This window comes from Bos indicus, chromosome 4 (assembly GCF_029378745.1).
Source record: "Bos indicus isolate NIAB-ARS_2022 breed Sahiwal x Tharparkar chromosome 4, NIAB-ARS_B.indTharparkar_mat_pri_1.0, whole genome shotgun sequence".
Taxonomy (NCBI): Eukaryota; Metazoa; Chordata; class Mammalia; order Artiodactyla; family Bovidae; genus Bos; species Bos indicus.
In genome coordinates, this window is record NC_091763.1 from 52265157 (window position 1) to 52291598 (window position 26442).

General features: G+C 37.7%; 1 long non-coding RNA gene across 2 annotated transcripts in view; it reads left to right on the plus strand.

The window, feature by feature from the left end:
- LOC139182710 (uncharacterized) overlaps window positions 1-26442 on the plus strand; it is a 266009-nt gene that overhangs the window by 131822 nt on the left and 107745 nt on the right. The window contains exon 3 of one of the 2 annotated variants that reach the window (XR_011566237.1): window positions 21551-21585. The exons of the other annotated variant lie outside the window; for it this stretch is intronic. This is a non-coding gene — a long non-coding RNA (uncharacterized lncRNA). The remainder of the gene's footprint in view (window positions 1-21550; window positions 21586-26442) is intronic. 2 annotated transcript variants of the gene reach the window in all.

Here is a 26442-nt window from a genome sequence, read left to right on the forward strand (position 1 = left end):
CTTCCTTGTCCTCTGGCCACATTTACACGTCCAGTGGGGTTAATAAGACATTTTGCAACAGTTATCACAATTGATTCATTTTTTTTTTTTCAGGTGGCAGGGATAGGAGGCCAAAAGGAAGGTGAAATTAACGTGGTTTTACTGGAATAGCTTAGGTTATAGATTCACTTGTAAAATGATAGGTATCTATGAAGAACTGTCTCTTAAACTTAAGCTAAATGAAAACCCATCTATATTCATCTAGATATATTGTATTTAATGTGGAATTTAAAAGAGAGAAATTAATTTGTCTATTTGTTTACAAATATTTGCTGAGCACCTCCCCCGTGATTCGAATCTGTTCAAGGTTATTATTTTTTAATTGAAGTATATTTGATTTACAGTTTCATGTTGGTTTTAGATGTACAGCACGGTGATTCAAATGCTTTTTCAGATTTTTTCCCCTCATAGGTTATTGCAGAATATTGAGTGCAGCTCCCTGTGCTATTCAGTAGACCCTGTGGGTTATCTGTTTCATGTATGGCAGTGTGTATATGCTAAGCCCATTCTCCTAGTTTATCTTTCCCTCACCCCTTCCTCTTTGGTAACCAAAAATTTGTTTTCTATGGAAGGTCTGTTTCTGTTTTGTATTTATTTCAGTTCATTTGTCCTTTTATTTCAGATTCCACATGTAAGTGATATCATATATTTGTCTTTCTCTGACACAGGATGATAATTTTTAGGTCCATCCATGTTGCTGCAAATAACATTATTTCTTTTTTAAGGCTGAATAGTACTCCATTATATATATATATATATATATATATATCTCTCACATGTCACATCTTTTTAATATATCATCAGATCAGATCAGATCAGATCAGTCGCTCAGTCGTGTCTGACTCTTTGTGACTCCGCGAATCGCAGGACGCCAGGCCTCCCTGTCCATCACCAGCTCCCGGAGTTCACTGACACTCACACCCATTGAGTCAGTGATGCCATCCAGCCATCTCATCCTCTGTCGTCCCCTTCTCCTCCTGCCCCCAATCCCTCCCAGCATCAGAGTCTTTTCCAATGAGTCAACTCTTCACATGAGGTGGCCAAAGTACTGGAGTTTCAGCTTTAGCATCATTCCTTCCAAAGAAATCCCAGGGCTGATCTCCTTCAGAATGGACTGGTTGGATCTCCTCGCAGTCCAAGGGACTCTCAAGAGTCTTCTCCAACACCACAGTTCAAAAGCATCAATTCTTCAGTGCTCAGCCTTCTTCACAGTCCAACTCTCACATCCATACATGACCACAGGAAAAACCATAGCCTTGACTAGACGAACATTTGTTGGCAAAGTAATGTCTCTGCTTTTGAATATGCTATCTAGGTTGGTCATAACTTTCCTTCCCAGGAGTTAAGCGTCTTTTAATTTCATGGCTGCAGTCACCATCTGTAGTGATTTTGGAGCCCAGAAAAATAAAAGTCTGACACTGTTTCCACTGTTTCCCCATCTATTTCCCATGAAGTGATGGGACTGGATGCCATGATCTTCGTTTTCTGAATGTTGAGCTTTAAGCCAACTTTTTCACTCTCCACTTTCACTTTCATCAAAAGGCTTTTTAGTTCCTCTTCACTTTCTGCCATAAGGGTGGTGTCATCTGCATATCTGAGGTTATTGATATTTCTCCCACCAATCTTGATTCCAGCTTGTGTTTCTTCCAGTCCAGCGTTTCTCATGATGTGCTCTGCATATAAGTTAAATAAACAGGGTGACAATATACAGCCTTGACGTACTCCTTTTCCTATTTGGAACCAGTCTGTTGTTCCATGTCCAGTTCTAACTGTTGCTTCCTGGCCTGCATACAAATTTCTCAAGAGGCAGATCAGGTGGTCTGGTATTCCCATCTCTTTCAGAATTTTCCACAGTTGATTGTGATCCACACAGTCAAAGGCTTTGGCATAGTCAATAAAGCAGAAATAGATGTTTTTCTGGAACTCTCTTGCCTTTTCCATGATCCAGCGGATGTTGGCAATTTGATCTCTGGTTCCTCTGCCTTTTCTAAAACCAGCCTGAACATCAGGAAGTTCACAGTTCACATATTGCTGAAGCCTGGCTTGGAGAATTTTGAGCATTACTTTACTAGCATATGAGATGAGTGCAATTGTGCGGTAGTTTGAGCATTCTTTGGCATTGCCTTTCTTTGGGATTGGAATGAAAACTGACCTTTTCCAGTCCTGTGGCCAATGCTGAGTTTTCCACATTTGCTGGCATATTGAGCACAGCACTTTCACAGCATCATCTTTCAGGATTTGGAATAGCTCAACTGGAATTCCATCACCTCCACTAGCTTTGTTCGTAGTGATACTTTCTAAGGCCTACTTGACTTCACATTCCAGGATGTCTATTAAATAAATATAATATAAATATATTAAAAATATATTATATATATATATTATATATCTCACATCTTTTTTAATCCATACATCTGTCCGTGGACATTTAGGTTGCCTCCATGTCTTGGCTATTGTAAATAGTTCTGCAATGAAGGTTCTTATTGTGATGAAATTCTTGTCCATTTCACCATTTTAATACATAACATTTTTTTAGAGGAGCTATAAAGGTGATTTTGTTTATCCTTTTAGTAAATGCTTACATGTTAGCTACTGGTGTTCTCAAGAAGTTTAAACCAGAGTGATTACCACAGCAAATAGTATCCTGTTTTCCTCTAACTGGGAGATCTACCAGGAAAGAGATACCACAGCAAATAGTATCCTGTTTCCGCTAACTGGGACTTCTACCCGGAAAGAGAGGAGGTGGGTAGGGGCTAAATGGCTGAGCACACTCTTGGATCTCCCAAGCCACAGAATTACTTTCCAGTAAATTCTCTTTAATTCTTAAAAATTGCCCTATAACCCAAGGAACTATCCCATATCAGTACATTTATTTTGTGTTATCAAAGGCGACATGACAAGAGGGCTGATTTTCCAATGGTTGTGGATACATTTGAAGAGTAACAACTTGACAACAGATTAGTATTTATGGGTAGCATAGTTTATAATCATTTTGTTTTTCACCTTCCTTGGAATAGTGTCTAAGAAAGAAGGTTATTTTTCTAGTTCCTTGAAAATTGTATGTGAATACTTTTATAAATAAAAACATATATATTTTTCTCTAGTTTTTTCAGTTTTTCCAGACCACTTTATGTGTCTTTTTTCCCGCTCTGTATAGCTTACATGCGGCTATAGACAAGGTTTGTTCAAATGACCTTTGTGCAAATTGGTATTTAATGATAATAATGACTTCTTGATTTCACTGTTATCACTTAATAATATTTAAAGCATTTGGATTAGGCAAGGCTTCTTAATCTTGACACTATTTATATTTTGGACCAGATTATTGTTTGTTGTGGAGGGCTGTCCTGTGCACTGCAGATTATTTATCAGCATCCTTGACCTCTACCCACAGATGCCAGTGGTACTTCCCAGTCATGCCAAATGTCCTCTGGGGACAAAATCACCTTTTCCCCTCCTTTACTGGGCTGAGAACCATTGTATAAGATATTGCTGAAACAGTTCTTCATGTGAATGGGAAAAATTAAGCTCCAGCTGTTCATTTACAAATCCATGCTTAAATCTCAGAATTGTAATACCAATTTTTCAGAAACTCCCAGGGATTTTTAAAATTAAGCTTAAGGACATTTATTTGCCCTGTACAATTTTCAGAACTCATTATCAATAATTAAATTACAGATTTTCAGTATAATGTTGGTATTCTTTGAAGGATGTACATATATCTCATTAAAAGAACAAAGAGAAGCAACTGCTAGGCCCTATACACCTTGCAGCCTCCTACAGTTTTCTTACAAAAGCCAGGACTGTTTGAATGATTATAGCTGGGAAAATGAGAACTGGAGACTTCTTGATTCCATCTGAAGACTAAATTTTAATAATTTTTTACATTCTTCAGCAAGTGAATAACGTTTGCAAGTTTTAGGTGACCTTAACTAAAAGTCCATGGATTTGTTAGTGAAAGAGCTAGGTGGTTGTTTACCAAGTTCTTTAAGCATCCCTTCCCAGGTTTGCTTGCTGGCAGCAAGGCTAAGTTTGAGAAATTTGGAAAGACCTACAATATTTTTCCCTAGCCATTCTCTTTGTGCATAGTGGGACTTGCACAAACTTCCTTGCATAACTTCCTGCCCCTACTCCATCTTTATTCATGTATCTTTTTATCTTCTCCCCTCTCCATCCTTACCCTCCAATCATCCCCTCCCCAATACATAGGACAGCCTCCCGACAAAAAAGTTTAAAGAAATAGATTTTTTAAATGTCTATTATTAAAATTATTCAGTAATCAACTTTTGTGGACTGAAGCTAGAGAGTTGTATAGCATTTAATGAAAACTTGTTCATTTTTTTTCTTACCTATCACTTGTTTCTTCGTTCACATTTTGGGTAAAATTAGTCTTGTACCAGTGAATCAGGAAATTTTTAGTTTAATATTAAGACACAGTATCTTGTTTGTAATTGATGCCAGCTTAATCTTCTGGCTGTTTCAAATAGTACCTCCTCTGGCCCAGAACCTCTTTTCATACACAAGAATTTCCAGAATTAACTTTCGTTTGGGAATACTTAGTTATTAGAAATAAATAAATGAAGAAGAAGTCTGTATTCATGATTAGAGCTAATAGGATAGGTCATTCCATTCTCATTAAAAACAATGCATGAGAATTAATTTTAGATTTATTTTATCCTGTTTTCCATAAGTAAAGGATGTTCCTGTTTAAACTTTTGAGTACCCCATTGATTTCTGAAATACCGTATTGTATAAATATGACATTTCCCCAGGACTTTGATATTTTATCTTTCCAGAACATGAAATAGGCACTAAGTGCTGGTGAACACTAACTTTCAAATTAAACTCTTATTAAGTACAATTTCCCCTACATTCAAATGGAACATATTTCTGCAAAGCTGCAGAGTTAAATGCTTTTCAAATACCAACTGAAATGTGCACGATAAAATTACTAGCTACAAAAGATGTAGAGGTTGTTTTCTTAATTTAGGGTTTCATTTTGGACAAAAAATATTATAGCTCAATTTGAAGCCTTTGTTTTCTCTAGTAAATCTTTTTTTGCAAATGTTATTCTACTTTCTTTTAGAATAAATGCCAATTTTTAAAAATAGCACAGTTAATTTACAATGGTCAAGAGAAAAAAGTATGGGAAGTTTTTTGTTTGCTTGTTTTGTCTGTTAGTTTTTGTATTTTATAAATTTTAATCTTATTGTATATTTCCATTAGAAAAATAAAGACAAAAATACAGAATTCCTTCCACCTGGTTCTTGTAAATTACTGTTTTGGTGTCTGTTAGGTGACCTTTAATGCTTGAGAGAGTCATCTGGGACTCAAGAGTAAAGGGAATCTAACTGCATGGAGCAGATGGAAGACTGGGAGGTTGCCAAGGGCCTGGGCAGAAGAATTTTTAGATTATATTTTCCTATCAATAAATATCTGGGAAGAATTTTGTTTCCAGAAGATTTACTAAAAGTATATCTATTTTTGTTTTTTGATTACATGAACTGTAAGGCAGATTTCTGTACTACATAAGGACATGAAATAAGTCAATTTAGGTGTCTGTATCCATTCTTTTTGGGACACTGAAAGTTGAAGGTCAGTTAGGCCCTCACTGCCTGCCAACTGCTAATTAACTTGTAAGTTCCTTATTTATAATAGTGAGAGGATTGAATCCAAAAGTCGATATATAAGTTACTCTATTAAATACATTACCAATGGGACCATTGACATTCTTGTGTGTCTGAATAAGGTAATTTTTCTCTCCTTAAATAATTATTAAATGTATTATTTCAAAAGCAACTTTAGTAAATGCTTGCATTTTCTTTAAAAAAAGATAGCAACCCTTTGAAACATCTGAACTTTCTCATCATGCTAACCTCAAAACAAAAAACAAACTTCACTGAAATCTGCAGTTTCCTATAACATCTGTGTTTATGTCATCGTCTCACTTTGGGATATGATAACAATTATTTACCAGATAGGTAGAGTGGCTATTTTCCCTTTAATAATAGTAAATGAATATCAAATCCTGCTTGTCACTTATATATATTCATATAATTACACACTTTACTAATAATAAGTATGCTTTTTTCCTTTTTAAAATATATTATGGTCTTTGGAAGCTCTTGGATAAACAAGTCACTGAAAATAAACTTATGTAGTAAAATACTGTGGTCCTGAAAAACTGCACACTACTTTATTTGGAAATAGTAGAATTTGCAGAATGTCGCTGTAAAGGGCATGCTACTCAAATTACTTGGTTCTAAAGACTCTTACTATGAAAGCAAAGTATTTTCTGAAGGAGTAGAGCACAAATAGCTAAATGTTTGAGCCAAAAACTTGAGTTATTATTTTAACATCTTGGAAAAGCATATCCAATTTCACCATGTATGTATTGCAAGTCTTTTTCATTAAAAAGGTAGCATAATAGAGTAAGCAAGAGGTAACAATTGTTAGGCTTAAATTAGGATGCTGATAGTCTATCAGTGCTAGACTGTCCTTTAGAAAAAAAGATTAAAATGCAGTTAAATTTTTAGGATGCTGATAATCTTATCAGTGTTAGACTGTCCTTTAGAAAAAAGATTAAAATTCAGTTAAAATTTTTTTAAGTGTAAAGAAATGTTTGGGGATATTAAAGGCTACTTTAGAGCCCACACTCCTGCAATGTATCTTATTTTCTCTAAAATTTCTTTAGTGTTTTCTTGTTTGTTTTTTTTTTTCCTGCCATAGGTAGTGCCGCTATGACAACTATTTTTCCTTTTCTTTCCCTTTCCCTTTTCTTTCTTCTCTTTCTTGTTTTCTTCCTTTCAAAATATTATTTTCCCCAGTCACAGTCTTACTCATTAACAATATCTCAGGGTTGAGAAGTATTTTAGAGGTTCTAGACTAATGATCACTCATAAACAAATCTTCATATATTACATGCAGGCTCTGCTGGAATATCTAGCAATGGTGAATTACTTTATAAAGCAACCTAAATTTGGTTGTTAGAAAATTCTTCATTATACATGCTGGGGTCATCTATCTACCTAAAATTCTCCTTCCCTCCCCTCCTTTTTCTTTCTCTATCTCTATATCATCTTCTGTCCTCTATAGCTAAAACAAAGGGTGAAATATCTGCCCTATGAATATTTGAAAATAGTTTCTAAACAAAAACCCCTGTCCCTACTGAATCTCTTTTCTAGTTGAACAGATTTCTATTTCCTTCAGTTATTCTTCATGTGTTACTGTTTTCAAATGCTTCTTGTAATTTTCTTATTCTCTGAACCTTTTTCATATTTCAAAAGCCACACTTAAAGTATAACACTTGGTCTGGAGTTTGAAAAGTACAGAATAAAGCAAGAATACTATACTATCTTTGTCATGGTGATCTCTAGACTGTTTGATTTTTTTGACTACTCTATCCTAGTGCTGATTCAGATTAATCCTATTAGATATTAAAATCTCTAAGTCTTTTGTATTCATTTGTATTTTGGTTAGGTCATACTGCTAGTATGAAGTAATTAACGATTTGAATTTAAGAGGATAAGTACATTATTCCTATTAAATTGTGTCATGCTTTGAGTTGTTTTCTTCGTTTTGTTACTCTGTAATTTTGCTTATACCTTTGTCCAGAGTCACTGATAAAATATTGAGTTGAAAAATATTGAGGGTTGAAAACCAAGTTATGAGGCATTCCAATTTAATGGCTATAAACAGAGACAATTTCCAAATTTTTAGCTCTTGCTGTGCCTTCTTCCAAGCTTAAAATTCATATATCCTTTTGACAACTATGACATTTCACACCTTATGTATTCAAAAATTAGCCCTTGATGTCTACTGCCAACCCTCTAGACATTCTCATTACACAATTGGTCAGTACCCCAAATTAAGAATCAGCTTTATTTTCTCCATTTCTCTCATTGCTTCCTTCCCCATCAAGTCTATTAGTTCTATCTTCAAAACCAATGCTTTCATCTTCTTCCATTTTCATTTCCCTTCCCTGATCTAAGTTTATGTCTTACCTGAACCATCTCAATAGGTTCCATGTTTAATTTTGAATCCACTCTTCTCCCAGAAATTGCTTTTACCACACACAGCCAAAGGATCTTTTAATGTAGAACTACCATGATGCTAAGTCGCTTCAGTCGTGTCCAACTCTGTACGACCCCACAGATGGCAGCCCACCAGGTTCCCCCGTCCCTGGGATTCTCCAGGCAAGAACACTGGAGTGGGTTGCCATTTCCTTCTCCAATGCATGACAGTGAAAAGTGAAAGTGAAGTCGCTCAGTCGTGTCTGACTCTTAGCAACCCCATGGACTGCAGCCTACCAGGCTCCTCCGTCCATGGGATTTTCCATGCAAGAGTACTGGAGTGGGTTGCTATTGCCTTGATCCAGCAATTGGATTCAGGTTATTTATCTGAAGGAAACAAAAACACTAACTTGAAAAGATATCAGCACCCCCATGTTCACTGCAGCATTATTTACAATAGCCATGACATGGAAAACAACCTCATAACCCATCAACAGATGAATGGATTAAAAATTGTGGCAGATATATACAGTGGAATATTACTCACCCATAAAAGAAAAAAAAAATTCTGCCATTGGCAAAACATGGGTGAAGTTTGAGGATATAACGTTAAGTGAAATAAATTACACAAAGACAAATACTGTATAATCTCACTTAAATGTGAAATCTAAGAAAAAGAAAGAGAACTCAAAGATACAGAGAATATATTGATGGTTGTGAAAGAAGATGGGGAGTGGATGAAATGAATAAATGGAGTTAAAAGTTACAAACATCCAGCAATAAATAAGTGCTGGAGATGTACAGTATGGCAACTACAGTCAATTTTATAAAGTGATTGTACTAAGAAGGCTGAGTGCTGAAGAATTGATGCTTTTGAACTGTGTTGGAGAAGACTCTTGAGAGTTCCTTGGACTGCAAAGAGATCAAACCAATCAATCCCAAAGGAAATCAGTCCTGAATATTCATTGCAAGGACTGATGCTGAAGCTGAAGCTCTAATACTTTGGCCACCTTATGCAAAAATGCAAACTCATTAGAAAAGCCCCTGATGCTGGGAAGGATTGAAGGCAGAAAGAGAAGGGGACAATGGGATAAGACGATTGGATGGCATCATCAACTCAATGGACGTGAGTTTGAGCAAGCTCTGGGAGATGGTGAAGGGCAGGGAGGCCTGGCATGCTGCATTCCACGGGGTTGCAAAGAGTTGGACATGACTGAGTGACTGAACAATGACAAGTACTCCCACCAGCAGTAAATGAGAGTTCTAATTGCTCCACATCCTTACCATGTGCTTCTACAACTTTGAATTTAAATAGCAAAAACAATATAAGAATTAGATAATTCAACAAGAGTAGAAGAAAATATTAAGGTTGCAACATCAAGAGTAAAAGGTGACAGATCTTTGTGATTATTTTAAAATCAGGAGGTAGATGAAAAACAAGCCAAGTACTGGTTTGAGGCTGATGTTCTTTCCCAGGGATGAATCGCTGGAAACCATTTACTCATAGGAACACACAAGGATGAAAATAATTAACCTAGTCCCTTTAGGGCATGCATTCTTATTCACTGTACTTGCTTTCTATGAAGGGATAATATTAAGTGTTAGGGGAGATATATTGCTTTTACCAAACTGTCTTTGAAAATATCTTATTATGAGTGACCAAGTTATTTTTCTCTGAATATGTTGACACATTCAGTATCACATTTCTTCATTACATGTTAATGACTTCTGTATTTCTCGTCTTTGTTTTCTCTTCAGTCTAGTTGCTTACCTGGTTTTTATCTTCCTCAGACATATATATTCCCTTGTAGCTTAACTTCATACAACTTTAAAAAATATGTAAACCTGTAGCACATTACAAAGCTACAATTCTGATGTCTAATGATGACAGTTGAGAAATACTGATCTAATTCTAATTGATAATTCTGACTAACATTCATGGTGTAAAGACAGTGTTAGTATGTCAGGGGAGAAGGAAATGGCAACCCACTCCAGTATTCTTGCCTAGAGAATCCTGTGGACAGAGGAGCCTGGTGGGCTGCTGTTCATAGTGTCGCACAGAGTCAGACACGACTGAAGCAACTTAGCATGCATGCATGCATTGGAGAAGGAAATGGCAACCCACTTCACGGTTCTTGCCTGGAGAATTGCAGGGACAAAGGAGCCTGGTGGGCTGCCCTTTATGGGGTTGTACAGAGTTGGACACAACTGAAGTGACTTAGCAGCATCAGCAGCAGCAGCAGCAGCAATATGTCAGGTCTAAACCAAACGTTTTCAAGAGTACAAGGAGGGCACTGTTGATAATTATATAAAGACAACCAACATAGAGATTGTAATAGGAAAATTGTGACCTATTACCATCCAAACTTGATAACTGTCTTCAGATCATCTTACCTTCAAAGTTCCTGGACTATAGACAGTGGACACTGTATTTTGGTTGCTTTAAAGGGATGAGAGTTGTTCAGGAGTTCAAGGAAAGGAGAGTCCACCCCTTCCTTCTATTCAGATCAGATCAGATCAGTCACTCAGTCGTGTCCGACTCTTTGCGACCCCATGAATCACAGCACGCCAGGCCTCCCTGTCCATCACCAACTCCCGAAGTTCACTGAGACTCACCTCCATCGAGTCAGTGATGCCATCCAGCCATCTCATCCTCTGTCGTCCCCTTCTCCTCCTGCCCCCAATCCCTAGCAGCATCGGAGTCTTTTCCAATGAGTCAACTCTTCTCATGAGGTGGCCAAAGTACTGGAGTTTCAGCTTTAGCATCATTCCTTCCATAGAAATCCCAGGGCTGATCTCCTTCAGAATGGACTGGTTGGATCTCCTTGCAGTCCAAGGGACTCTCAAGAGTCTTCTCCAACACCACAGTTCAAAAGCATCAATTCTTCAGTGCTCAGCCTTCTTCACAGTCCAACTCTCACATCCATACATGACCACAGGAAAAACCATAGCCTTGACTAGATGAATCTTTGTTGGCAAAGTAATGTCTCTGCTTTTGAATATGCTATCTAGGTTGGTCATAACTTTCCTTCCAAGGAGTAAGCGTCTTTTAATTTCATGGCTGCAGTCACCATCTGCAGTGATTTTGGAGCCCAGAAAAATAAAGTCTGACACTGTTTCCACTGTTTCCCCATCTATTTCCCATGAAGTGATGGGACCGGATGCCATGATCTTCGTTTTCTGAATGTTGAGCTTTAAGCCAACTTTTTCACTCTCCACTTTCACTTTCATCAAGAGGCTTTTTAGTTCCTCTTCACTTTCTGCCATATGGGTGGTGTCATCTGCATATCTGAGGTTATTGATATTTCTCCTGCCAATCTTGATTCCAGCTTGTTTTAGTATCATATAATAGAGAAAATATGAGTTTAGGGTTTTAATTCCTGTTTCTAAAATCATCATCTGTGTAACTTTGTTACTTGATCTCTTTTATCCTTGGATTCTTTATTGAAAACGGATGATATAAGAATGAAACAAAATGCTAGAGAAATTGTTTAACTTTACTATCACCAGAAAAGATACTCAATACACATCACTCACCTAAGAGGATCAATGCTTGCAAATAAGAAAGTAATCAAACGGAGAAGAGGTGACTTCATAATGAAAAAGATCCAATTTTCTCACCAAGCTTATAATTCTTAATATTGTATGTATCTTTTATATTTTCTCTGAACACTTTTATATTTGCTTCTAAGAACTGTTCTGTGAGAAAGGCATGGCAATTTTTATTATACCATATTAGAGACAAAGAAACAGAGGCTCAGAGAATTTCATAGTTTTGACAAAATTGCCATGGTTATTAAATGTTAGGTTCAGGATGTAAACTCAAGTCTCTTGCATTTTGGTCTAGGATTTTTTTTTTTTTTAATGTGTCTGGCTCTTCCTGTCCTTTTTAGGTTCATGGATGGGTAATTAATTAGCTCTGTTAATTACTTCTTAATCTCCTGGACTTGAGATAAGACACTGATTTGAAAGGAAACTTTTAGTAAAATATTTAAGATGTGCTTGCTAGTATGATATGCTTTGCTTTATTTCAGACATAAGTGAGATGTTGATTATAGTTTTGGAAGCAGCTAAAGGATAAAAATTACGAACTTTTTATTATTTGCATACGTATTACACATTTTATATTTATTTTAAAATGAATGTTCAGTTCTGTAGTTGCTTTTCTCTGAAAACTAGAAATACCTCAGATAGTTTTCCATCAACCTTCTCTACAGTGAGAGTATTATGCTCTGGGAATGCTAATATTGAATCCAAAATAAAATTAATAATTTCAATCTGTGATATAAAGCACATAAATTATTTCAAAGGTAAATGAAAAATAAATCATGGCCCAACTATTGTTAGGATTATTCTCCACCTCCTACTTTAACTGATAGTATGAGAAAGCTGGAGTTAATACTGAAACATTTACAGCTTAATAGTCAAGGCATTGCTAGTTATTCAACAACAAAGGGAAGAGGGGGAAACAGGTGGACAATGTTTCAGCTCAAAGGGAGTGGCTCATGCTTCTCCAAGGGGGGTGGGTTGACCCTGAGCACTGGGAGGGAAGGGGCCACCCACATGGCTGCAGGTTCAACCCAAATATTTCTAAAGTGCCTCAGAAAACACTGCACTAAAATAGTAGAAAGAAGTACATGTACTTTGTATGACTTGGGAGAATGGTCCAAATAGAAGATAGAAGCCACCGGAAAAAATTTAGATGTATTTTTAGGTTTCCTTTTTTACATAACAGCTTTATTGAGCTATAATTCATATACCATACAATTTACAAATTTAAAGTGTATAATTCAATGGGTTTTGGTATACACACAGCATTGTACAACTATCACCACAATCAATTTTAGAACATTTTCATAACCCCAAGAGATACTGTTTACACTTTAGCTCTTATCCCCAATTCCTCCATCTTCCCAGCTCTATGCAAGTATGGTCTATCATCTGTCTCTGTATATTTGCCCATTCTGGGTATTTCATATAAAATAATTTATATAATGTGGTCTTCTGTCACTGGCTTGTTTAATTTATCATAATATTTCCAAGGTTATTCATGTCACGTCATACATCAGTACTTCATTCCTTTTTATTGCTGAATAATGTTCCTTTGTAGCAATATTATCTATTCATCAATTGATGGATATCTGGGTTGTTTTTCACTTTTTGGTTATAATGAATAACGCTACGATGAATATTTGGGTACAAGTGTTTATAGAAACATATTTTCATTTTTCTTGCATCTATACATAGGGGTGGAATTGCTGGGTCTTGGAGAATCCCAGGGAAGGCGGAGCCTGGCGGGCTGCCATCTATGGGGTCGCACAGAGTCAGACACGACTGAAGCGACTTAGCATAGCATTGTAACTCCATGTTTGTTCTTTTGAGGAACTGCTAAACTTTTTCAAAGTGGCGGCACCATTTTACATTTTCACCACAGTGTGTGAGTGTTCCAGTTTCTCTACATTCTTATCAACATTTGTTGTATGTTTACCCTTTTTGAGTGTAGTCAGCCTAGGGGATGGTAGGTAGTACTGCTTTTTAGTACTTTTAGTACTTTTCACTATGTTTTAGTCTTCTTGGGCTGCTATAACAAAATACCTATAGACTGGATGACTTATAAACAACACGCATTTATTTCTCATGTTTCTGGAGCCTGAGAAGTTCAGGATCATGGTGCTGGCAGATGGCGTTAATTGAGGGTTTTCTGGTTCATAGACAGCTGTCTTTTGCTTTGGTTTCACATGGTGGAAGGGGCTAAGGAGCTCTCTGGGGTCTTTCATACAAGCACTCCTGTTCATGAGCACTTCACCCTTATGACCTAAGTAAGTGAAGTGAAGTTGCTCAGTCGTATCCGACTCTTTGCGACCCCATGGACTGTAGCCTACCAGGCTCCTCTGTCCATGGGATTTTCCAGGCAATAGTACTGGAGTGGATTGCCATTTCCTTCTCCTGACCCAGATCTTCCTGACCCAGAGTGGATCTTCCTGACCCAGAGATGAAACCCGGGTCTCTCGCATTGTAGACAGATGCTTTACCATCTGAGCCACCAGGGAAGTCTTAAGCCTCACTTGATACCATCACATTGAACACTAGGATTTCAATATATGAATTTTCAGGGCACATAAACATCTAGACCATAGCACTCATTGATTTGCATTTTTCTGATAGCTAACTATAGATTTCATTTTTGTCCAGAAGGCTAGTCAGTATATATGCCCTTCAGGGTAAGCAATGAACTTCTGAAATTCAAATTTGAATAATTTTATCATTATATAGTCTCTCCACTGTGAGAATTCTTTGTTCATTTCATGTAATTCCCTTTCCATAATTATGTCTTTCCCTGAACTTCTCATGTGGCAATTAAGTTATAGTGTATTTATTGTTGCTGCATCAAATTATATTTATGTACTGTGTTGTTATAGTATATTGTCTTATTAATCATATCTTTTCTGGTTACTTTCTCCAGGAAGACTCCTACTCTCAGGATAGTATCTATACTTTTTGTTTGAGACCTTTTCATGACTTAATACAGAGTTGAACGTGTGGTTTACACCCACTAAGTATTTGTTCATTGACTGCTCATTTTTCCTAGGCTAATTTAAATGAAGTCTTAAAGCTAAAAGGATATAAATGAACCAATGTCCACAAAATATAAATTTCATCAAGTATTGGGTAATTAAGACTTTGCCAAATTCATTTTTAAATTCATAGCTTAAGAGCTTGATGATTAAGTACAGTAGCATCCCTAAGATAAAAGGAGTAGGCTGATACCCTGTGGAAGTGAGGGTGTTGCATGGGAGCCCTGTGCTGCTGTTTCATAGAGTTCTGTGGGAAGTTTTCTCACCCCTCTCAGTTGTACAGATAGAACCATATCCATAGATTCTACTGGGGCATTTGGAGGCCTAATGAGGGGTATGTGAGCAAAAGTGGTTTTAAGGGAATCAGTTTTCCATTTGTCTTCCATATGCACGCTAAAAAATCAATTTGCTTGATAACTCATCTGTTATTTTCTTTTCCCTCTTCCCTTTGCAAAGTTGCTCCTTTTCCATTTTATATCAAAGAAATGCAGATAGCTCATCCACCTTGAACTTACCATACTGCTCTGCTCAGTGCTGTAAAAGCCTCTGGGGTAAGAGTGGGGAAGGGACAAATTCAAAGTATTGGTTTTAACAAAGTCTTCTTCAATCAAGGAGCCATAAGCACTACCCCTAAGTCATCTTATAAACATTTCGAATACATTTTTCTTTTTGTATTTAGTAATTCCTCACCAAAATTTGTGACTTATTTTTATTGTCTTGTTCAGTTATTTACTACTAATACTTTTAATAGTAATTATTATTATTTTATACTACTGATGGTTATAACAATACCTCACTCCAGAAGGAAATTTATAATTCTTAGATGTTTATAATTACAGGCAATAAAAATCAATTGCAATTTATAGATATGTTTATATAATAAAGAAGTATGCTAAAGTGGTCAAAAGTATTTTTGAGCAGATAAAATATTACTTTAAAATCATATTCTGTAGATGCTGAAAGGGAAGCCTTATGAAATCATCATTTTTAGAGGAAAAAGGACCAAGACAAATTTCTTATAATTAAAAGCTTGTCATGTATTTGCTCAATTATTAATAAATAGATGGTGGTATCAAATTGATAATACCTATATCCCACTGACTACTTTAAAACAGTAATGTTAGTATTTATAATATTCTAGAAATTGCATTCTTTGCAGCTATTTAAACTGTGGTAAAAAAAATTTTTATGTGTCATCTGAGAAACTTACAAAGGGATGCATGTGTGCATCTTCAGTCGCTTCAGTGGTGTCTGACTCTTTGCGACCCTTGTAGTCTGCCAAGCTCCTCTGTCCATGGGATTCTCCATGCAAGAATACTGGAGTGGGTTTCTGTGTCCTCCTGCAGGGGATCTTCACAACCCAGGAATTGAACCCATAACTCCTGCGTCTCCTGCACTGCAGACAGGGTCTTTACCCACTGAGCCACCTGGGAAACCCAAAGGGATGTATATATTTTTCCAAAATTTTTCATGCTGCTGCTGCTAAGTTGCTTCAGTCGTGTCCGACTCTGTACGACCCCAGAGACAGCAGCCCACCAGGCTCCCCCATCCCTGGGGTTCTCCAGGCAAGAACGCTGGAGTGGGTTGTGGGTATTGAGGAAAAAAAAAAGAATAAAGTGAAGAATATTGCTATGGTTCAAGGTAGGGTAATTTCCTACTGCACAGACTTCATTTTCATAACTTACTTACCCCATTATATTAATTTTGGCCTTGATTTTATCTGAAAAATCTGGTGTTGGGGGAGGGGGAGAGAATAAACAGAGTAGCAACTGTCCAGCCTGAGCACATTCTGCTTCTGGAAGTCATCCCAGAAGATGCTCCTCAATGACACCCGTGTGATGTGAACCAAGCCTGCTTTTAAAAACCTTCTGAGAAGGCCCTTGATCTTTTCCTCTCAAAATGATTTTCATAATTTCTTAGGGTCTTTTTGTCAAAATACTGGAAAATTTTTAAAATATTATCAAGTTAAAAGGAAACTCTCCTTATGTCTAAATTATAGTGGGCAAAATTTCAGAAAAGTGGTTACATTTAAATGTAAAAGTGTTGCAGGCTGGTGAGTATATTGCAATGTTTGACTTGGCAGCTGAGGAGCAAAGCTTTAACTGAGGGTAGAATTTTCATCTTTTCAAACCAAATATGGTCAGTTTTAAACTCCTGACAACGTCCATCCATATATAGGTCTCTGTTAGTAGTTTGACTTGGATTTGTCACTCATACAATTCAGTCCTTCATGTGGCAAAATGGAATTTTCCTGCCTTTGACCCTTTTTGTGATTTGGCACTTACCTTACTCCCTCTGGGGTCCAGGCTCATGAAAAGTTAAGCTAATAGGAGGGGATCTTTGTTAAGATGGAGAAGGGAGACAGGGAATCTGTGTGTAGTTAGAATTCTGGAAGGAAATGGGTAGGGTCATTAAGGACAGCATGACAGATTATTTCCATGGGTGCTAGATGAGTAAAGATCTGCCAACATCAGTGCAGACCATTGCCAAACACAGGCCTGAAGGGCAAAAGGACTGATGGCCAGAATCCAGAAGACACCTGACAGTATGGCCTTTGGAAGACACAATCAGTTTTGGTGCGTTTTGAGTGAATAATTGTGTGGTATTTTAAACATTCTTTGGCATTGCCTTTCTTTGGGACTGGAATGAAAACTGACCTTTTCCAGTCCTGTGGCCACTGCTGAGTTTTCCAAATTTGCTGGCATATTGAGTGCAGCACTTTCACAGCGTCATCTTTCAGGATTTGAAATAGCTCAACTGGAATTCCATCACCTCCACTAGCTTTGTTCGTAGTGATACTTCCTAAGGCCCTCTTGACTTCACATTCCAAGATGTCTGGCTCTAGGTGAGTGATCATACCGTCGTGATTATCTGGGTCATGAAGATAGATCTTTTTTGTACAGTTCTGTGTATTCCTGCCACCTCTTCTTAACATCTTCTGCTTCTGTTAGGTCCATACCATTTCTGTCCTTTATCGAGCCCATCTTTGCATGAAATGTTCTCTTGGTATCTCTAATTTTCTTGAAAAGATTTCTGGTCTTTCCCATTCTGTTGTTTTCCTCTATTTCTTTGCATTGATCGCTGAGGAAGGTTTTCTTATCTCTTCTTGCTATTCTTTGGAATTCTGCATTCAGATGCTTATATCTTTCCTTTTCTCCTTTGCTTTTTGCTTCTCTTCTTTTCACAGCTATTTGTAAGCCCTCCTCAGACAGCCATTTTGCTGTTTTGCATTTCTTTTCCATGGGGATGATCTTGATCCCTGTCTCCTGTACAATGTCACGAACCTCCGTCCATAGTTCATCAGGCACTCTATCTATCAGATCTAGTCCCTTAAGTCTATTTCTCACTTTCACTGTATAATCATAAGGGATTTGATTTAGGTCATACCTGAATGGTCTAGTGGTTTTCCCTACTTTCTTCAATTTAAGTCTGAATTTGGCAATAAGGAGTTCATGATCTGAGCCACAGTCAGCTCCTGGTCTTGTTTTTGTTGACTGTATAGAGCTTCTCCATCTTTGGCTGCAAAGAATATAATCAGTCTGATGCTGGGAGGGATTGGGGGCAGGAGGAGAAGGGGACGACAGAGGATGAGATGGCTGGGTGGCATCTCTGACTTGATAGACGTGAGTCTGAGTGAACTCCGGGAGTTGGTGATGGACAGGGAGGCCTGGCGTGCTGTGATTCATGGGGTCTCAAAGAGTCGGACACGACTGAGCGACTGGATTGAACTGAACTGAATGAATAAAAGTCAGGTTAATTCTCCCATCTTTTGATCCACTGTAGATGCTGCCACCTGGCTAAACCCAGTTTGCAGGCAGAAGGTGGGGCACACTAGGTGCAGTCCAGAAAGCTGACCTCGGGCACAGAGCAGGTTGGGGAAGGATGGAGAGTATATTTGAAGAGCAGTTGTTGGATATCCAATGGGTGAGAAGAACAGTACGGTAGAGCTGTAAGAAGTTGTTAGTGTAAGAGAAACCTGTGTTTCATAGCTAAACTGTTGCTAGATTTCTAGAGGTACTGAGAGGTATTATGAAATTAATGTTTATTTTCTCCCCCAAATTCATATGTGAAGCACTGACCTCCAGTGTGATGATATTAAGAGATAAGGCCTTTGGGAGGTAATTGAGTTTAGATGAGGTCATGAGGGTGGAAGCCCACATGATGGGATTAGTGATCTTTGAAAAGAGGAATAGACACCAGAGTTTACTCTCTCATTTCTGTAAGGGTACAGTGAGAAGGCAGCTATCTGCAAGCCAGGAAGAGGCCCTCACCAAAAGCCTGACCATACTACAATCTTATTCTTTGACTTCCCAGCTTCCAGAATTATGAGAAAATAAATATTTGTTGTTTAAGTCACCGAGTCTATGGCCAAATAGAAGACAAGCGGTTTAGCGGTTTTAAAGCTAGTGTCCTCTACATAGCATACATACATTTCTTGTCTGAAAGCCAGGACCTCGAGGAAGTACAGGGACAACAAAAACTTTTAAGGTAGACATGGCATGAACTAATAAGGGGATTGAAAGAGAAGGAAATGAACTGTTTTGTTTCATTCTATGGGGACTCTACTTTATCACTCAATAGTATTAATAATATTTTCTTTCTTCGTAGTGGTTTCTTCCCCTCCATCTTTCCAAACAGTAGAAGGATAGCTAAGAAATTATATATGCATATACATGTGTGCATGTGGGTATATATATGTGTGTTTCTAGATGTTGATTATTAATTAATCTTACTGAATTTTAACTTAAAAGTAGATTTTATTTAAAAATGTTTAGAAACATTTTCTATATCTATTGTACTTCAAATTTTTATGCCATAGGGTCAAAGCTATACAGTTCAAAATTATACTTAACTTGTTTGGTTTAGAACTTGTGTAATTCATTTAAACTTTTAACACTATTTGTTTTATCATATATACATTTACAAATAGATACATTTTAAAATAAATAAGGAAATATGATTTTGACATATCACTGAAGAAGGGTGAATGATAATATGATGAATTTATTGTTCTTGAGTAAATATTTGTTCCTTTCTAACTTTTTCTTTACAAAAGACTCTTTAAGAGAAATTAAAGAAATGGAGTACTAAGAAGACTCTCCTACCATGAACATTGGAGAATTCTCTCTCCATAGAAGGAAAGAGAAACAAAAGTTGTATTTGTATGAGGATGTATATTCCAGCACTCTTGTGCAGTTGGAAGATGTGAATAATGGTGCCATTGAGGCAGGATATGGTTGAGAAGCAGGAGCATCAACTGTTAGGACAGTTGATGGAAGAGTTATTCTCTTAAAAGCGGAGTATCTATTATAAATCTTGTTTATGAAAATAAATTGTGCATATTGAGTGAGATACCATTCTGATCTTATTTCAAACTAATAAAAATAACAGACTTATAACCTGGAAGTAGTGGGGACCTTAACTGTATATCTTGGAATGATCAGATCAGATCAGATCAGTCGCTCAGTCATGTCCGACTCTTTTCGACCCCATGAATCACAGCACGCCAGGCCTCCCTGTCCATCACCAACTCCCAGAGTTCACTGAGACTCACGTCCATCAAGTCAGTGATGCCATCCAGCCATCTCATCCTCTGTCATCCCCTTCTCCTCCTGCCCCCAATCCCTCCCAGCATCAAAGTCTTTTCCAATGAGTCAACTCTTCGCATGAGGTGGCCAAAGTACTGGAGTTTCAGCTTTAGCATCATTCCTTCCAAAGAAATCCCAGGGCTGATCTCCTTCAGAATGGACTGGTTGGATCTCCTTGCAGCCCAAGGGACCCTCAAGAGTCTTCTCCAACACCACAGTTCAAAAGCATCAATTCTTTGCGCTCAGCCTTCTTCACAGTCCAACTCTCACATCCATACATGACCACAGGAAAAACCATAGCTTTGACTAGACGAACCTTTGTTGGCAAAGTAATGTCTCTGCTTTTGAATGTGCTATCTTCAAAGCAAAGAAATTGTTTACTTGGAATGTAGATTGCAAGAAGGAGAATTTGAGTATGATCAACTGACTAGAAACAGCTAGACACAATGAAATATCATCATTGGAGTGGAAAGAGTAGAAACCTAAACAAATCAATGTTAATTGCACATTGAATTATGATACTAAGCAAGCATGTCTGCATTAAATGGAATGAAAAGGACAGAATTAAAGAAAAATGAAACAAAGGTTAGAAAGGCTAGAGACTACAACAAATGAAACTCGAGAAAATGGGTAGGGACAAAATTAAAATGTAGAAAAGGGTAAGGGTGGTTTAAAGCTGAATTCAGTACAAGATGATCAACAAAAGTAAAATCATCTGCCTTTTAGATTGTGGGAATATAGGCAAGCTAATAAATGCTAGAAAGAAGGCTGAACAGCCAAGGTTCTCTTCTACTTCTGTCTTACCTGTCAGGGAAAAAAAATAGGTGAGAAGCTGTTGAAGTCTCAGTATAGAAAGAGAAACTGTGGTGGTAAAGGCAGGGATTTTTGAAATTATTCTTTTTTGATTGATGATAATGTCAAGTGGTAAAATGCACAGATCTCAAGTGTGGGGTTTAATGGATTCTGATAAATGTGTACACCTAGGTAAACATCACCCCAATCAAAATTAAGAATATTGCTATTATTCTAGAATGTTCCCATATGCCCCTTTCCAGTCAATCTCCATCCATTCTGTCCTGCTGAGGAAATGACAGTTCTGATTTCTATCACCATAGATTAGTTGGCCAACTCCTAAAACTTATATAAATGGAACCCTATTAGCATGTACTCCTTTGTAATGTTTCTTTTGCTTAAAGTAATATTTGGAGAGTTACCCTTGTTGTTATAAGGAGAGTTGTGTTTGAGGCCCAGCTCAAGTAATCCGATTATGTGAGCACCACACAGAATTCAAGATCCATGAGGGCAAGAATTATTATCTCTTTTGTCTCTTTTGTAGGACAAAAGAGTACCTACGATAGAATCCAACACATGGTAAGTGCTCAATTTCTCAACTGCAAGATAAAAATAAAATTTATTAATCTCCAATCTCCTATATCCATACATAAAGGGATTTGTGAGGCATAAGTGCAGAAAAGTATCTTAAATTGCTTTTCAAACTCTATGGTACTAAAGGCTAACTTTTATTACAAGTAGGCCAGGGGTTCCTTGAAGACAGCAACCATATCTTACTGAACTTCAGATTTTTCACATCTAGCACAGTGTTAGATATACAATGTGTGGCCAATTTGTGTTCAATTATGTTCCTTGTCAATTTATGTTCCTTGAGTAAATTTCAGTTGTTTTCCTGAGAACCTCATTAATCTGTGCAGGTTTGGGGGCAACCAGATAGTACTGATGTTCACTGAGTATCTACTGAGAGTGAGAATGAGAGTGAAGTCACTCAGTCGTGTCCGACTCTTTGTGACCCCATGGACTGTAGCGTACCATGCTCCTCTGTCCATGGGAGTCTCCAGGCAAGAGTACTGGAGTGGGTTGCCTTTTCCTTTTCCAGAGGATCTTCCTGACCCAGGGATCGAACCTGGGTCTCCCACATTGTAGGCAGACACTTTACCGTCTGAGCTGCCAGGTAGACACTTTTTTAGTGAAGGTACCTCATGTGAGCAAATTCCTAGTGCCATAACCACTGGCAATAAGAAACTCTGAAGGTTCATACTAGGTTAATGTTGGACCCACTGGACTGAGTGTGGCTGAGAGATGGGCTGCCTATGGAGCTGGAGGTGCACTAGAATGAGTCCTCTAGAAATGGATGTAAAAATGGCATTATATATTAAATGTGCAAGAGATTTATTGGGGGGAACACTTGTAAAAGAAAAAGGAAAGGAAGCCTAGAGGTGGTGGAGAGGATTGTCAGATCGCAGTGCAGTGTGAAAAAAGAGGAAAGGAAGAAGCGTTATTTAGGAAGAGTCTCAGACTGCAGCAGTTATAAGAAAGCTTGGGTTGGCCTCAGTATCCCCATGCTCAGTCATTGCTTGGGGCAACCAGTGGGAACTGGAGTCTCAGCAGGAGCCGGGTGGTAGGTTCAGAAAACATCACTTAGGGCCATCTGTCAATTACACTTGCCTTAGCAATAGATATGAGTGGTGCCTTTTTCAGAGCCACAGCAGGCTTTTGGTGTGGTTGAGATTAGAAGCAGTGTTGACAGTGAGCTGAGACAAACTCATTTTAATCTAGCCAGCTGACCCTGAGAAGTGGGTAGAGAAATAGTAAATCAGTAAGGAAGACTGGTAATCTGGAAGCACGGGTTAAGGAAGAACCAGTCTTTTGGGGGCTGACATAAGTAAAGTATGGAGTGACCAGAAGAGACTCACATGTGTTTCATTCTGAGTGAAGCTAATTGAACAATGAGATGCAGAATATACTTAATGATAAAAAATTTGAACCTTCATATTATTTTCAGTGTGTCAAAATGATTGTGCATTTAAAAAAAATGGTTATTGGAATGTGCTATATTAGAATCTGTAGAAAGGGCATCAAAGAGATTAAAAAGTGGAAAGATCACAAATCTATCCCAATAGTATGAGAAGAGAATTAAGTGGAAGTTTGGTGAAAAAAGTTTTAAAAAGTTAAGAGAAGTGTTTTTATTATTTCTATTTAAGTTCCTGCTAGCAGTCACTTATACTTAGTTACTTCTCACAGAAAATTAATATAAATCTTTTATATTTTATTGACATAGAAGCTCATCATTCCCTACTTTCAAACTATTTGGAGATGCAAGTTTGGTCACATCCCTTTGACTGTGACATTTACATACTCCAGGTTGTGATAAATGATTTTATAAGGTGAATTATCTAATCATATCCAAACAGGGTATCCTCTGGTTGTACTCTTTTCCTCCAAGTACTTAAAGTAATTGTGTGATAACCTTTCTTGTCACAACCTGATTTATCAATTAAATTATTTCATTTTCAAGTGTCAATATACTAAGCGTACTCACATTTAGGAGAAAATATGTTATTATAAATTTCCATTTTCTTGACTTAATTAACTCTGTAGGTAAATAAATCACCGTAGTTTTTTGGGAGTTTAGTTCAGTTCAGTTGCTCAGTCATGTTGGACTCTTTGTGACCCCATGGACTGCAGCATGCCAGGCTTCCCTGTCCATCACCAACTTCCAGAGTCTACTCAAATTTAGGTCCATTGTGTCAGTGAGGCCATCCAACCATCTCATCTTCTGTCATCTCCTTTTCCTCCCACCTTCAATCTTTCCCAGCATCAGTGTCTTTTCCAATAAGTCAGTTCCTCCCATCAGGTGGCCAAAGTATTGGAGTTTCAGCTTCAGCATCATTCCTTCCAATGAACACCCAGGACTGATTTCCTTTAGGATGGACTGGTTGGATCTCCTTGCAGTCCAAGGGACTCTCAAGAGTCTTCTCCAACACAGCTCAAAAGCATCAATTCCTTGGTGCTCAGCTTTCTTTATAGTACAACTCTCACATCCATACATGACCACTGAAAAAAACCACACCTCTGACTAGGTGGACCTTTGTTGGTAAAGTAATGTCTCTGCTTTTTAATATGCTGTCTAGGTTTGTCATAGCTTTTCTTTCAAGGAGCAAGCGTCTTTTAATTTCATGGCTGCAGTTACCGTCTGCAGTGATTTTGGAGTCCAAGAAAATGAAGTCTGTCACTTTTTCAATTGTTCCCCATCTATTTGCCATGAAGTGATGGGACCAGATGCCATGATCTTTGTTTTTTGAATGTTGAGTTTTAAGCCAGCTTTTTCACTCTCCTCTTTCACTTTCATCAACAGGCTCTTTCGTTCTTCTTCGCTTTCTGCCATAAGGGTTATGTCATCTGTGTATCTGAGGTTATTGATATTTCTCCCAGTAATCTTGATTCCAGCTTGTGCTTCATCCAGCCTGGCATTTCCCATGATGTAGTCTGCATATAAGTTAAATAAACAGGGTGATAATATGCAGCCTTGACGTATTCCTTTCCTGATTTGGATCCAGTCTGTTGTTCCATGTCCTGTTCTAACTGTTGCTTCTTGACCTGCATACAGATTTCTCAGGGGGGAGGTAAGGTGGTCTGGTATTCCCATCTCTTTAAGAATTTTCCACAGTTTGTTGTGATCCTTACAAAGGCTTTGGCATAGTCAATAAAGCAGAAGTAGATTTTTTTTGGAATTCTCTTGCTTTGGGAGTTACCATTTTTCAAATTGTGGCTAACATTAACAGGGGAATGGGAAGTTTTATTTAAAAGAGTTTATGAGTTGTAAATTTTTTGTTATATGATGTTAGTCAGTCTTTTTCATATTTTACATAGCATGGTAAATTCTGGTATTTATCTGCTTTGATTATTGGCATCAAGGAGCCTGGTAGGCTATAGTCCATGGGTTTGCAAGGAGTCGGACATGACTGAGCGACTTCACTTTCTTTCTTTCTATAGTTCCTTTTGGAGGAGGAAATGGCAACCCACTCCAGTGTTCTTGCCTGGAGAATCCCATGGACAGAGGCGCCTGGTGGTCTACAGTCTGTGGGGTTGCAAAGAGTTGGACATGACTAAGGAACTAACACACAATCAGAATTTATTATGTGGTTCACCAGAAGTTATTTTCTGTTACATATTTTTTATATTTAAAAAATATTTTAACTTGTGCATTATGTAACCCATTATAGTCATTTGTATGATACCATATAAATACCTAAATTGCTTATTCTAAGGATCTTAAATTGGTAAGACCCTTACAATGTTAAAGGTATTTAAAAAAATAATTGTATTATGAAATATAAAATATGTAGACATCATTTTGATGGCCTCTGAAATTTTGATGAATATCTAATGCCCTATAAAAGGGTCTTTTTCATTGTCTTGATTGGGATGCAGGTGTTTATGAAATATAAAACATCTATAACCCCTCTCTTGCCCTCAGTCAACACACACACACACACACACACACACACACACACACACACACACACACTCCCCAGTGTGTCTGCGATCTGTTGGCATGCATGGAGATTTTTGTTTTTTCCCTAAACTCTGAGTTTGTTGAAGGAGTCATAGGAAATGGGATGAGCAGGAAGATGGAAAGGATGACATGGCATATGTTCCCAGCCTGGCTCTTTGGACTAGAATTGAGACCTTGGAATTAGAAGGGAAGAGCTTGAAGTTGGAAGAACTGTTTTCTTAAAAGATGTAAAATTCTGGGTATATTAGAGTTACTTTGGGACCCATGCTCTCAGGATCTTTGTGGATTCTAGTCCTGCTCTGACATCCCAATGTTTAATGGCTTTGAGAGCTTCACGATTCAGCATGTGGCACAGATGTTGGATTGCTGGGTGTTATTCGTGGGAGCATTTAGTGAGGCTCAGTGAAATGTTGGGAGAGAGGATGCTGGGTGTCACTAGGTGTCTAGAGCTTAATAAACATCTATGGTCAGGTGGAAGTATTGGTGGGACCCATTGGGTCATACCCAATAATAATAATTATTATTATTTTTGAAATAATTTTGGAATAATCAGAGAACACTTTCAATAGGTTAGCATTCTTAATGGAGCTATCACAATTTGAGGATGTATAAATAAACCCTGGTGAAATAAAGTGGTGATTTGTTTGCACAATAGTAAGTTTATATGGGTGTGTGAAGTGAAATTCGCTCAGTCGTGTTTGACTCTTTGTGACCCCATGGACTGTACAGTCCATGGAATTCTCCAGGCCAGACTTCTGGAGTGGGTAGCCTTTCCCTTCTCCAGGGGATCTTCCCAATTCAGGTATTGAACCCAGGTATCCTGCATTGCAGGCAGATTTTTTACCAGTTGAGCCACAAGGGAAGCCCATATAGGTGTGTATAGAACCTCAAATTATGAATTTATTTGGAATAATACA